A 15,865-nucleotide genomic window follows, 5' to 3' on the forward strand; every position below is an offset into this window, starting at 1 on the left:
GGGAGGGGCGAGAGCCCCTCCGAGATTGGATCTGTCTCTCTGTCTCTCCCTGTTTCTGCGTTCCCAGATTCTACCCTTTCACCGTTTCTTATATTCCCGGAGATCCGTAACTCCGATTGGGATGACATTTTGACACGATCTCGATCCGGAAATTAGCTTTCTTGCGGCGAAAGAAGGGCTCCAACCGCCTTACAGGGTGGCCACGAGGGTCAGGGGCACGCCCCCTGCCTCGTGGGCCCCTCGAGCATCGTCTCACGTTGATTTCACTTCCCAAAAATCACATATATTTCAAAAAAATCTCCGTCCGTTTTTATCCCGTTAGGACTCCGTTTGATATGGATTTTCTGCGAAACAAAAAACATGCAACAAACAGAAACTGGCACTAGGCACTGGATCAATATGTTAGTCCTAAAATAGTATAAAAAGTTGCCAAAAGTATATAAAAGTTGTAGAATATTGGCATGGAACAATCAAAAATTATAGATACGACGGAGACGTATCAGCATCCCCAAGCTTAATTCCTGCTCGTCCTCGAGTAGGTAAATGATAAAAAAGATAATTTTTGATGTGGAATGCTACCTAGCATAATCTTGATCACATATCTAATCATGGCATGAATATTAAAATACGAGTGATTCAAAGCAATAGTCTATCATTTGACATAAAAACAATAATATTTCAAGCCCACTAATAAATCAATCATGTTTTTTCAAAATAACACTGCCAAAGAAAGTTATCCCTACAAAATCATATAGTCTGGCTATGCTCCATCTTCACCACACAAAATATTCACATCATGCAAAACCCCGATGACAAGCCGAGCAATTGGTTCATACTTTTTAACGCGCTTCAGCATTTTCAACCCTCACGCAATACATGAGCGTGAGCCATGGATATAGCACTATAGGTGGAATAGAATGGTGGTTGTGGAGAAGACAAAAAGGAGAAGATAATCTCACATCAACTAGGCGTATCAACGGGCTATGGAGATGCCCATCAATAGATATCAATGTGAGTGAGTAGGGATTGCCATGCAACGGATGCACTAAAGCTATAAGTATATGAAAGCTCAAATTAAAACTAAGTGGGTGTGCATCCAACTTGCTTCCTCATGAAGACCTAGGGCATTTGAGGAAGCCCATCATTGGAATATACAAGCCAAGTTCTATAATGAAAATTCGCACTAGTATATGAAAGTGATAACTCAAGAGACTCTCTATAAGAAGAACATGGTGCTACTTTGAAGTACAAGTATATTAAAAGGATAGTAACATTGCCCCCTTTTCTTTTCTTTTCTTCTTTTTTTTGAGCTTCTTTGCCCCCCTTTTTTTATTTAGACTTCTTTGGCCTCTTTTTTTGGGGGGGGGGCAATGCTCTAATAATGATGATCATCACACTTTTATTTACTTACAACTCAATATTACAACTTGATACTAGAACAAAGATATGGCTCTATATGAATGCCTCCGACGGTGTATCAGGATGTGCAATGATCTAGCGTAGCAATGACATCAAAAAATGGACAAGCCATGAAAACATCATGATAGCTATCTTGCGATCATGCAAAGCAATATGACAATGAATGCTCAAGTCATGTATATGATGATGATGGAAGTTGCATGGCAATATATCTCGGAATGGCTATGGAAATGCCATGATAGGTAGGTATGGTGGCTGTTTTGAGGAAGGTATATGGTGGGTTTATGGTACCGGCGAATTTTGCACCAACTCTCGAGGTGAGAAAGGGCAATGCATGGTACCGAAGAGGCTAGCAATGATGGAAGGGTGAGAGTGCGTATAATCCATGGACTCAACATTAGTCATAAAGAACTCACATACTTATTGCAAAAGTTTATTAGCCCTCGAAGCAAAGTACTACTACGCATGCCCCTAGGGGGATAGATTGGTAGGAAAAGACCATCGCTCATCCCCGACCGCCACTCATAAGGAAGACAATCAATAAATACCTCATGATTCGACTTCGTTACATAACGGTTCACCATACGTGCATGCTACGGGAATCACAAACCTCAACACAAATATTTCTACTAATCCACAACTACCCACTAGCATGACTCTAATATCACCATCTTTATATCACAAAACTATTGCAAGGAATCAAACATATCATATTCAGTGATCTACAAGTTTTATGTAGGATTTTATGACTAATCATGTGAATGACCAGTTCCTATCATCTCTCTAAATAGATATAAGTGAAGCAAGAGAGTTTAATTCTTTATACAAAAGATATGCCCACGCTCTAACAAATATAAGTGAAGCAAAAGAGCATTCTACAAATGGCGGTTTTCTATGTAAAGAGAAACAGGCAATCCAAACTTCAAATGATATAAGTGAAGTACATGAAGCATTCTATAAAGCCATACTCAAAAGATATAAGTGAAGTGCATAGAGCATTCTATAAATAAACCAAGGACTATCTCATACCAGCATGGTGCATAAAAGAAAAATGAAAACTAAATGCAAAAGACGCTCTAAGATTGCACATATCACATGAACGAAACGAATCCGAAAACATACCGATACTTGTTGAAGAAAGAGGGGATGCCTTCCAGGGCATCCCCAAGCTTAGACGCTTGAGTCTCCTTGAATATTTACTTGGGGTGCCTCGGGCATCCCCAAGCTTGAGCTCTTGCCTCTCTTCCTTCTTCTTACATCGAGACCTTCTCGATCATCGAACACTTAATCCACACAAAACTTCAATAGAAAACTCGGTAAGATCCGTTAGTATAATAAAGCAAATCACTACTCTAAGTACTGTTGCAAACCAATTCATTTTTTTTTTGCATTGTGTCTACTATAATATAACTTTTTCATGGCTTAATCCACTGATATAAATCGATAGTCTCATCAAAACAAGCAAACTATGCATCAAAAACAGAGTCTGTCTAAAACAGAACAGTCTGTAATAATCTAAACATTCACCATACTTCTGATACTTGAAAAATTCTATCAAAATTAGGAAAAATAAAAAAATTGTATAGGAAGACAGTGCAAAAAGAATCAGAATCGTTTTACATTCCAACTAAAAATGTAAAATCGCGCACTTCAGCCAAAATTTATGTCCTGCACCGTACAAACCATCAAGCAAATGTAAACATCCTAAAGGCAAACATTGGCACATTATTTTTATAATACAATGGAATTATACAAGGGGATAATTATTTTTTTTGAAAAGTTTCTGTAATCAAGATTCACAAAGTTGCCGTGAGCATGAACAAAGTTCAAAGAGCTCTCCCACTTCAACAGTGCTTGTCTTTCTCACTTTCACTTTCCTTTTTTAAAAAGTTTTGGGTTCCCCTATTTATTTTTGTTGTTTTTAAACTATATGAAAGCACTCAACAGAAATAAATGACTCTCTAAAACTTTCGGGTTGTCTCCCTGGCAGCGCTTTCTTTAAAGCCATTAAGCTAGGCATATAGTGCTCCAGATCCCAAGGTATATCAAAGCCAATTTTAATTAACAATGATTTGTAATTTAGAAGTGAGCACAAAGTAACATATATCATGTAATGACGAGGTCTAACTCTCTTCCTATGCATCGGCATGTCATAAAAGAACAATTCATGCACACAAAGTAAAGGCCAATGCATAGTATAAACAGTTTCTTGCAATTTTACCATGTTGGAAACATAGAGAGGTGGAGATATAGTTCCTCTCTCATAATAATTGCAAGTAGGAGAAGCAAGCACATGCATATTATATTCATCAAAATTATCATGTGTAATAGTAAAATGGACCGAGATCCAGTGCCTTGGCACACACAAGGCACGGATGAACAGTATCGTGCCTTGAGCTTTCAGCCGTTAGATCGGAAATCAAGGTTCCAGATTTCAGTGAACAGTACCCCGTGCTACAGTGTGTTGGTCCTGTAGCGATTATCCTGTAGCAGACTTCCTGTAGCGATGCACTGTAGCAGTGACTCTTGATGTTCATCGGACCGTCGCTTGTAGATCCAACGGCCAGGAGATGCCCTCAAGGCACGATACTGTTCATCCGTGCCTTGTGTGTGCCAAGGCACCGGATCTCAGTCCTAGTAAAACGCAACCCATCAATATAATCCTTAATAAGTGCAAACTTCTCCAATATAGTGTAGTCGGGAGAATTCAAAAAGATAATAGGACTATCATGTGTGGATGTAATAGCAGCAATTTCATGTTTAACATAAGGAACTATAGCAAGTTCATCTCCATAAGAATAATTCATATTGGCATCTTGGCCACAAGAATAGCAAGCATCATCAAAAAGGGATATTTCAAGAGAATCAACGGGATCATAATAGTCATCATAGCAATCATCCTTAGGTAAGCACGAAGGGAAATTAAACAATGTATGAGTTGAAGAGTTACTCTCATTAGAAGGTGGGCACGGGTAGCTAATCCGTTATTCCTCATTTTGTTCTTCGCTCTCCTCATCATCTTTTTCATCCAATGAGCTCACAGTTTCATCAATTTCTTCTTCCATAGATTCCTACAAAATATTAGTCTCTTCTGGGACAACAGAGTAGTCCTCAATATATGGTTCAACATAGGTATTAGAAGCATAATTATCATAGCAATATTTAAGTATGGCAAAATTTTCAGATTTGTAAAAAGTAGCATCATACTTTTCAATCAAAGAGGCAATTTCATAAGCACCCTTAAAAAGCAAAAAATTCTTCAATTTGTTGAACATCATAGTAATTATAAACACCCTTAGCATACGAAGATACAATTCCATTATCACTAAACTCACATTGATAGGGAAGGTGTTTCTTAGGGTTTTCAGAACAACAAGTAAAATCATATATTTCACATGAATTCCAAGCATAGCATTGCAAACGATGAATTTGACCTAGTAAAAGTTTTCCTTTTTCAGATATTCGGTGTCGCGCATAACAAGCATGCTCATCTAAAGATTTGCCCTCAACTAAGCTAGTGGGGTTTCAGCACGAGCACATAGGGATCGAAGATGATCAAAGTAATAAGCTTCAGGAGTGTGGTAGATTTTGAGTGGTTCTTCAACCATTGGTTCAGTAGGTACAACTATTTTTTTTGTTATTTTGTGTTTCCTACCCATAACTAAAGATAGAAAACAATTAATAACAGCAAATAAAAATTACTTAGTGATAAAGCAAACAAGCACACACGAGAATATTCCCCCCACGCTATTGCTTCCCGGCAATGGCTCCAGAAAAAGGTCTTGATAACCCACAAGTATAGGGGATCAATTGTAGCCTCTTTCGATAAGTAAGAGTGTCGAACTCAACGAGGAGCTAAAGGTAGTAGAACAAATATTCCCTCAGGTTCTATCGACCACCGATACAACTCTACGCACGCTTAACGTTCGCTTTACCTAGAACAAGTATGAAACTAGAAGTACTTTGTAGGTGTTGTTGGATAGGTTTGCAAGATAATAAAGAGCGCGTAAATAAAAAGTAGGGGCTGTTTAAATAAGGACACAACTAAGTTAGTTTTAGTAAAGAGGTTTTTGTTACGAGAAAATTATTTGTCCCTAGGTAATCGATAACTAGACTGGTAATCATTATTGCAATTTTATATGAGGGAGAGGCATAAACTAACATACTTCCTCTACTTGGATCATATGCACTTATGATTGAAACTCTAGCAAGCATCCACAACTACTAAAGATCATTAAGGTAAAACCCAACCATAGCATTAAAGCATCAAGTCCTCTTTATCTCATACGCAACAACCCCCTTACTCGGGTTTGTGTTTCAGTCACTCACGCAACCCACTATAAGCGAATCATGAACGTATTGCAACACCCTACAACGGGGATCCCTCACGCTTGCGCGACACGGAGAGCACCATAGGACAGCACCAATAATAAAACATGCAACTCAAATCAATCTTGATCATCAAATAGCCCATAGGACAAAACGGATCTACTCAAACATCATAGAATAGCCATACATCATTGGGAAATAATATATAGTGTTGAGCACCATGTTTAAGTAAAGATTACAGCAGGTAAGAGAGAGGTTACACCACTGCATAGAGGGGAGAAGAGTTGGTGATGATGGTGGTGAAGTTGTTGGTGAAGATTGCGGTGATGATGATGGCCCTCGGTGGCACTCCGGCGCCACCGGAAGCGAGGGGGAGAGAGCCCCCCCTTCTTCTTCTTCCTTGACCTCCTCCCTAGATGGGAGAAGGGTTTCCCCTCTGGTCCATGGCCTCCATGGCATGGGAGGGGCGAGAGCCCCTCCGAGATTGGATCTGTCTCTTTGTCTCTCTCTGTTTCTACGTTCTCAGATTCTACCCTTTCATCATTTTTTATATTCCCGGAGATCCGTAATTCCGATTGGGCTGAAATTTTAACACGATCTCGATCCGAAAATTAGCTTTCTTTCGGTGAAAGAAGGTCTACAACCGCCTTACGGGGTGGCCACGAGGGTAGGGGCACGCCTGCCCCCCCGGGGCGCGTCCCCTGCCTCGTGGGCCCCTCGAGCATCGTCTCGCGTTGATTTCACTTCCCAAAAATCACATATATTCCAAAAAAATTCTCCGTTCGTTTTTATCCCGTTTGGACTCCGTTTGATATGGATTTTCTGCGAAAGAAAAAACATGCAACAAACAGAAACTGGCACTGGGCACTGGATCAATATGTTAGTCCCAAAAATACTATAAAAAGTTGCCAAAAATATATGAAAGTTGTAAAATATTGGCATGGAACAATCAAAAATTATAGATACGAAGGAGACGTATCAGTCGCCAGGTGATGTACGGACCTGGATGCAATTCTTCTTCCGGTGTTCTTTGTACTATCTTGACAGTTGATGAATAGATTGAAAGTTTTCTCACAATGAGCGTGTTTGGTTGCCCGCATAGAGCCCAACCAGGCACGTGCGGGAAGCAAGAGGCCTGTTTGGTTGCCTGGTTTCACTATCGGGCCTGCATCGCACGCTTCTTAAAGCAGCCCAGAGCCTGGCTCGCTGGAAACGCTAGAATCAGCAGTTTCTTCGCAAGCTAGGCTGAGCCGAGCGCAAGGGAGCGGGCCCTTGCACGAGTGGAGATGGGAGGGATGCGAGGTGATTACGTGAGGTCTTCTTCAACCTCCAGTAAGCTCCTACCTAATCTCCTCCCTCAGATCTACACAACGATGCTTCGGTTCGAGGTAAGCTCTACACGAAAAAGATGCACCTCAATGCTACGGTTCCGTTCAGGCGATCGGTTCATAGTTTTGTCGACCGTAAGTTCTTAATATTGTGTTCCCGTTTGGAGCTATTCTGAATGAATTTTGTTAGATTCGTCATGCACGATCGATCATTTGAAATTTCCTTTGACCAGCAGTCTAATCTCGCAGTTCCTCACAACATTCGTGTTGTAAGTTTTTGGTTTCGACGATCGTAGCTTCATCTCTCTTTGAGCAGCAGTCTACTGCACTGACGCCGCCATTGTCGAGCTCCTCTGTCCTCTACTCAAAGCCCTCCTATTCGCCCCTCTCGACGCCGAAGCCCTTCCCCTTGATCTCCTTGCCCACGTCCTACTACACTAGAGTCGTTTCCGGCGTCGCTCATCTCGGCCTACTCTCTATCATTCTCCTACTGCACTGATGTTGCAATGGCGCATACACTGCTTTCTTGTGTCCTCTGCCTCTGTGCACACTGCAGTTCACCGCGCTGCCGACGGGGTCGATCATCTTGGCCTCCTCTCTCTCGCCCTACTACACTGGAGTCATTTCCGGTGTCGATCATCTCAGCCTCCTCTCTCGTCCACTACACTGACGATACTATGGCGCGAGCATTGCATTCACCTCCTCTGTCGATTGTCTTTGCGCGAGCACCGCAACTAGTTCACCGATGGTGTCGCTCGCCGTGCCGCCGACGGGGTCACTCATCCACGACACCATGCTCGTCATGTCGGACATGGCGCCATGGCCACTATCCACCGCAGTCGCCATGGTCCGGCGCACACTGCATTTCTGTGTGCTAAGTACAAGTGCTAGCTCTTAATCATACCTCATGCGGGCAACCAAACAGCATGTAGTTTTATGCGCCCCTAATGCAGGCAATCCATATGCAGGCAACCAAACAACTTGTAGATGTTGCATATGAGGCTGTTTTTCGAGAGCCAGGCTGATTGGAGAAGGGTATGCAATACAGGTACTGCAGCCGACGACAACCAAACACGCCCAATATGTATGTGTGTGTACTATTGTACTTCTTCTATTTAGCATGCCTTCGAAAGTTCTTCACGAGCCAGCTTCTCTGTCTCCGTGTGGGAGCCAGCTCGAACACATCAGCTCCTGGAAGCCTGCTTCGCGGAGACCCGTCCTGCCGCAGTGAAATTCCATGGAGCAACAAAAGTGGAGCTCCTAAAAAAAGAGGAAGGTGGAGTTGCTCTAATTTACACGAGAATGCCATCGAAGTCAATCCTGTACCAATTCGCGCGACGCCTTTCCCCTCGTCATCTAGTTTCTCTCGTCCTCTTGTCCCCTTTCTCCCCAGACGGTAACCCTAGGAGGGCGCCACCAAACCGCCGCCACCCATCCGACGCGGCGCTGATTCTTCGCCGCACCCCTGCAGGTTTCCCATCCCATACCCACTGCAGTCGCTGCCCAATCTCCTCCTTACCACCGCCCATCATTAACGCTCTCGGACGCCTGAGCCTGCTTCAACTCCCTCCGTTGCTCGTCGCTGGTACCCAGTCAAGCTTGCTGCCGGATCCAAGCCAGAGAGCCCCTCCTAGCTCTCTTCCCCACGTCGGCTTCCTTACTGGCTATTTCGAGTTTGTATAGTGTTTGGAGCTTCTCTCTGCTCCCGAACGAATTGCTACTTCCGTTTGAAGCTGGTTGCGACTGGCTTCACGAGAAGCTGGCTATTTCGGGAAGCCGGAGAGGATCCGAATGGGCCCTTAGTGCATGTGAGTCTGGCATGTTTTGTGTGTCTGTTGGTGTTCACATGTATACTTTTGGTGTTTCTGTGCGCACTTTAGGTGTTTTTGTGTCTACTTTTCAAAACAATGAGTTTGTGTTTGTGTGTGTACTTTTTTTATTTCCCGAAGCAGAGCACGCTTGGCAGATCACAATTTCCAGCTGTTGGGCTGTGCGGCTGTGGCCTGTGAGCCTCGCCACTGGGCCAGCCTTCTCCCTCCCTCTCGCCGCGAGATAAACCGAAGAACCGGCTACTCTCTAAAAAAACAGGGAACCGGCGAACGGCGGCCACCGCCACCTCTTCCCGGACCAGCCGCGCAGTGAGAAAAGGTCAGTGATCACCTTCTTTCGCCCCTCCTATTCGTCCCGCTTCCCTGCACAGGCTGATTGCGCGGTGTGGCCGTGTGGTGCGTGCTATTCGTGGTTGGGGAATCGGGATGCTGCCCTCCATGATTACTCATCGCAGATTTCCCAACCGCTCAAGGATTGGCCCAGACTGAGCTCTGGAATTTGCAGACCAAAGCGAATCGAAGCAAACTCCCATGTAGGCTTCAATTCAGAAATCCGAATGCCGTAGAATGGCCATCCTTTTGGCCTCATGTTGACGTTTTACAGACCTAGGCCTTCTAGGAACCCTAACATTTGGGGAAATTTTCGGTGTCTTCCTAATTTTTCCCAGTATTTTTATTTTCCTTTTAAGTGCTTCTAAGAAACATGTATTATGTGCTTGCTGTGCTCTTTACATTGCCGATGCGAAGCTTGGTGAACGGTTTGGTTCATGTATATTCTCGCCTTGTATCGTATCGAGTCAGTGGTACTTCTGTGAAAGGGCATTTTGCCAACTTAACTGAACCCTAGTAACATGTAGGGATTTTGCACTCTAACTCTCCACTTATGTGGAATTCTTAATGAGCATGCTGGATAAGAACTGAGTAATTTTGCACTTGTTTACCATGGAGTATATGATAATTTGAGAAAAGGAAGGCCATGAATGAATTACAAACTTTAACCTGTTAGCAGCCATGCAAAAGAATTACTCCTCCGTCCCAAAATAAGTGTCTCAACTTTGTACTAACTTTAGTACAAAGTTGTACTAAGCTCAAGACACTTATTTTGGGACGGAGGGAGTATAAGATTAGACAGTACTAGTTAGATGGAAGCTACGTCTGCCATGTGCAATTGACTACAAGATAATCATGTCTAACCACTTTCTATCTTAATTGAATTTCGTGTCTGCAGCTTGGCGTCTATACTTTCAAGGAAGGAGACTATCTCCTGTATGGTTGGCCTCACGAAAGGATTATAGTGTACACACTTGCAAGCGGCTTCGAGCACCTTCAACATCTGCTCTTCATACCCTGTGCCCCGGAGTGTAGGATCCAGGACCTCAAGCTGCCTCCCTTCTGATTTCATCTCCTGTACCCAGTTCACTAGTTCTTTTGATGAAGACAAGACCAGGACAGGCCGCCTTCCAGTGAGCAGCTCAAGTAGGACCATGCCAAAACTGTACATGTCACCTCTCAGTGTAGCAACCCATCCTTGTCCGTACTCAGGTGGGATGTAGCCCGGAGTGCCAACTAGCTCAGTTGTGAAATGGGTTTGACTGTCAATCAACCTGGAGAGCCCAAAATCTGCAATATAAGCTTTGAATTCTTTGTCAAGCAGGATGTTGCTGGACTTTATGTCACGGTGGACAATGTGAGGCTTGCAGACACCATGGATATAAGAAAGGCCCTGGCTTGCTCCTTGTGCGATCTTCAGCCGTGTTGGCCAGTCAAGAAATGAACTTGCACCACCATCCCCATTGTGAAGCCAGTCGTCCAGGCTGCCATTCTCCATGTAGGGATATATGAGGAATCTTGAATCTCCCTGTATGCCATAACCCCAGAGCGGTACAAGGTTGTCGTGCTGTGCCATTGAGAGTGCATCAACCTCTGCAGTGAATTCTCTGTTCATCAGACACATGTCATCATTAAGCTTCTTGATAGCCAGTTTGAGGCCATCAGGTAAATCAGCCTTATAGACCAGTCCATAACCTCCGCACCCGATGATGTTCTCCTGGTGAAAGTTATTTGTAGCCTTCACAATGTCAGCGAATGTGAGGTTACTTTCTTCTCCCTTTCCTCCTGGCACTATCACTAATGATTCTTCTGAATCAATCTCGATTGAAATAGCTTCCACATCTCCGTTATTGCTGATCCTGTTTTTGGTTATGAAACTGGTATGCTTGAATGTTGCAAGGAGACCCCCAAGCACAAAAAGAATAGCAGTTCCTCCAAAGAACACACCGAATGTAATTTCCATAATGGATTTCTTGCTCCAGTGTTTTCTGAAGCCCGAAGGTCCTTCAGTTGAATCACAACTGCGATGAAGAATATGGCCACACAACTTTGGATTCCCCTCAAAGCTAGAATTTGAGAATGTACTTAGCTGGACTCCATCTGGAATTTTTCCTTCGAGGTCATTGTGGGAAATGTTGAATGCTGAAAGGAAGTGCAGGTTCTTCATTGCCGATGGGATTATACCTGTGAGATGATTGCTAGATAAGTCCAGCACCCGCAGATTTATCAGGTTGCAGAGCTGCCGTGGTATCTCTCCTGATAAGCTATTTGAACTGAAGTTCAGTATAACAAGCGAGTTCAACTGACCAATCTCCTCAGGGATCACACCGGTGAACTTATTATTTCCTAGATTCAATACTTTTGGGAAAGCACTGGTTATCCGATATTGACGTGATGGAGTTGCATAGACAGGAAGTTCAAAGGCTCTTGGGTCCAAACGGGGCGCAATCTTATCTGAATTTAGCATTGGCATCTCCATTAAGGCTGTTGGAATTTCACCTGTAATGTTATTATTTGATATATCTAGATGGAACAGTAACTTTAGGCTTTTGATCCAGCCTGGTATTGGCCCACTGAGTTGGTTATCTTGCAAAAATAACATCTCCAGCTTTGCCAGCTTTGATAGCCAAAGGGGTATGTTTCCAGACAATGAGGAACTAGCTATTGAAAGAACCTGAAGATTCTGAAAACCATCAACTATTTCATATTCTGGCATGGACTCACTCTTGAAGTTGGTCCCCCCGATAAGTAGGGAAGTGAGGTTCCTACAATTCTTGAGTATCCGGAGTGTGTTTGTGATATTTGTAAAATTGTTGAAACCAAGTGATAGGAAAGTAAGGGATTTCAAACTGGCTATTCTTGGTGAAAGCTGCCCATGCAAGTTGTTGCCAGATATCCGCAGTGCAGCCAGCTTGCTGCAAGAGTATATGCTTTCTGGAATTGTGCCGGTGAAGTTGTTGTACAGAAGATCTAAATTCTTCAGATTGAGCAGGCTTGAGAAGTTGACCTTGGAAAGTACTCCGTTGAAGTGGTTGCTCTTGAGGTCAACTGTTATGAGATTTGTGCAGTTGCTCAGAGCTGACGGCAGCTGCCCTGACATCATGTTGTGGTCCAGATGCAATTCTTCTAATTTCTTGAGCTGGCCTATTGAGTCTGGAATCTTGCCGCTGAAATTGTTTCCTCCAAGATTTAGGTTAGCCAGATTTCTGAGCTTGATTATCTGTGCGCCATCGAGCTTTCCATCTAAATTATTGTCCGGAAGCGAGAGGTACTCCAGTAGGGAAGCATCAAAGAGTTCATTGGGGAGAGCCCCCCTGAGGTTGTTGTGACCAGCCTTTAGCACTCTGAGCATGGAGCAGTTGCCAAGTCCTGGAGGGATGCTGCCTGTAAATTGGTTGTAACAGAGCTCAACCACAGCTAACAATGACGAGCTGCTGCAGAAATGACTCGGTATTTGCCCACTGAAGCTGTTGTTGCTGGCGTTGAGCGCGACCAGGTTGTTCATCACTAGCCACGTCGATGGAAACCCTCCTGTGAACAAGTTGCTCGAGATGTTCAATACCTGCAGAGGCTGTGCAGGGGTTGAAGATGGCAGCTCTTGCATGTCTCCTCTGAGGCGGTTGAAGCTGACATCAAGGACGATGATGCTACTGGACGACACGAGCTCCAGCGGCAGGCCACCCGACAGCGAGTTGTGGGACAGGTTGAGGCGCAGCAGCCCGGTGAGGTTGCCCAGCGACGGCGATACGCGCCCCTCAAGGCCCCTCGAAGCCAGCGAGACGTCTGTCACTGACCCATCCGCACCACAGGCGATCCCTTCCCACACGCAGCAGTCGGTGCTGTCCCGCTTCCACGACGCTGCAAGGCCGCCGTCCCGCGATAGCCCAGCCAGGAACTGCAGGAGGGAGCCCTTCTCCCCCTCCGTGCAAGAACTGGCTGTAGAGGCCATGGACAGCAGCAGCACCACCACCACAAGAGCAGCATAGCCAAGGAGATGCATGGAGAATCCGTTGCTGCACTCCTTGCATGAGGAACGGAGCTGCTGCTTCTGCATGGTTTCCTAATCAAAGCTTTAGCAGGAGAACCAGATGATTGAACCTGACCTGGTCAGGAAAGAGGGCGAGGAGGAAGGAGAGGGAGGATTGGACTCTCACATTGACCACAGAAGAGAGCAGGTTTGGGTCAAGGATCAGGGGCTGTGCGGGCGCACATCCACACTGGTGCTCTTCACACTTGCCTCGGGCAGCAGCTTCCTGGCTCTCACCCACGCCATCACGTTTCGGTTGAGGCCGCCTTGCAATAAGCCAATACTCTATCAAAAAGCCCAGACCCTGTTGCACAAAACAATTGGTGCTTTTGGTAGCCACCCTTTGATTCTCGGATTATTGAATCGGTAATGGTACAATGATGCATTTTGTTTAACTACATGATCTGATGGATACGATATGATATGCCCCATCGGAGAAGTATTATTTTTACCAACTTGACTATGCAACAAGTCTCTACTAATCGCAGCAGGTGGTCACTGGTCAGTGGTGTCCGTTCTTGGTCTCTCTCTTTTTGGTGTTTTTATTTACTTGGCCGTTACTTAGTTTGTTACTTCTACTTTATTCACTCATGTAATGTGTTCCTTGTGAATCTAATTAGGACATTAGGTGCTGGTTGGCTGTCAGGTGTCAACTTTGCACAGTCGAGTCTTCAGTTTCAGATTAGAACGTAGACTTGGCATGCATGGAGATGCAAGAGACGTCACGTAAGCAAAGAAATTGCCTGCCACCTAGGCCTTGGGGAGTGCCTACGTGGGACGTGACCACCTTGTGATGTAATGGGAAGAAATTTACATGGGTGATTAGAGTTTCTGTGATGACTGATGAACATACCTGTATATTATATTTAATTTGATTAATGCCACTCCAAATTTGGTGATTTCGAGAAATGTCACTGCAATTTTTAAACTTTGAAAAATGCCATTTCATGCCATTTCCAGTGGCATTTTTCGAAGTCTGCAGAGGCGTTTTTCAAAGTTTGCAAAAATTGCAGTGGCATTTTTTAAAGTTTGAAAATTGCAGTGGCATTTTTATGAATCGGTATAATTTTTTTTGAACCGGGCTAATCCTCTTTCCATTATAGAAATAACGGAAATACAGCCATATCCGAGTTCAAACGAAAAAGAAAAGGGAAAAGGCAAGTTCAAACACTCTAGGGAAACCCGCTATGGGCGCTCGCAATCGAAACACCCACTACGAGGCAAAAACCCTGGAGCACTGTCACCATGCAACAAAGTAGCAAAAGTTCAGCAAAACACCGCAGCCTACGCAGATGCGATACAGCAGGAGCATAGCACGACCGAACAGCTTCAAAAGGGGGAGCTTTTAAGAAGTGCAGCGCCCGAACAGCTTCAAAAGGGGGGGCTTTTAAGAAGTGCAGCGCCAGAATCACCCCAGGTCGGTGCCCGCGTACGCCGTCGCATAGAGCCTCATCATCTCCTGCCGCGCCATGCTCCAGTTCCGTTCGTTCCTTGCCCTTCAGTAGACCTGCCCAATAGGATAGATGTACACAAGCAGTGAAGACAATCTCAAAAGGAGATAATAGTTTCTTAAATTCAAAGGTGGCCTGATTGCTATAATTGGAGTGACATTTATCTAATTAACCCATTATTATTCAGCATTCATGTGCACCTAAGATGCATCACTTAAACAACATTATGTACTCAAATGGGCATTTTATAAGTTTTCTTGCTACCTTGTTATCATGTATCCACCTATTATCAAGCCTTTTCATTTTAGAGAAAAGCGTACTGTGGGTCCCTTAGCTTGGCACTGAGGAACAGTTTAATTTAACAACATGAAAACCGATCAATCGGAAGTAAATCAAAATGGATCTCCGTCGGTCTTTAAAAAACAGAAAGCAATGTTTGAGGCCTAAACATAGCTGAAAAGTGTGCATTTCTTTTTTAAGTTTGCCTCAAAGATGTTTAGAATGTGCATATTACTCCCTTCGATCCTTTTTACTCTGCATATTAGAATTCTCTGAAATCAAACTTCACAAAGTTTGACCGTATTTATATGAAAAAATATCAATATCTGTCATGCTAAAGTTATATAATATGAAACTTTAAGTCATGACACATCTAGTGGTATTGATTTCAGATTATAAATGTTGACACTTTTTTCTACAAAGCTGGTCTAACTTTACGAGGCTTGACTTTAGTCAAATCTTATATGCGAACTAAAAAGGACCGCAGGGAGTACTTCAAAGATGTTTAGAATGTGCGCACATATTTCATCAACATATCCTTTTCGCCTGCTGTGTAGAAGAAAAAAGACAAACATGTAGATCAAAATAAGGTTAGTTTTGCTAATTCATTCACTGGTCTTCGTTGCCTAATGCGTTCCCTGTGAATCTGGCCAACTATTTCAATTTGATGAGTGCTCTGAAAACTTTGTAGACAAAACAGAAACCACCATCAACCACCAGCATTGGAAGGGGATGTAGATCTCCAGCATCACATGATCCAAAGTACATGGATTAAACATGTACAAATGGCATCGGTCGTATTTGCAAAAAAATTATTTCATATGTGTGTATACTAATTTTATAGACATATAATACATAAAAATCATAGTCAAA

At 43.7% G+C, this 15,865-nt stretch overlaps 1 pseudogene; it reads right to left on the bottom strand.

Moving 5' to 3' along the window:
* Positions 1 to 9,831: 9,831 nt before the first annotated feature.
* The window catches only part of LOC119315310, an 11,289-nt pseudogene continuing 5,255 nt past the window's right edge, over positions 9,832 to 15,865 (bottom strand).

Source organism: Triticum dicoccoides, chromosome 6A (assembly GCF_002162155.2).
Source record: "Triticum dicoccoides isolate Atlit2015 ecotype Zavitan chromosome 6A, WEW_v2.0, whole genome shotgun sequence".
In the NCBI taxonomy this organism is placed as follows: domain Eukaryota; kingdom Viridiplantae; phylum Streptophyta; class Magnoliopsida; order Poales; family Poaceae; genus Triticum; species Triticum dicoccoides.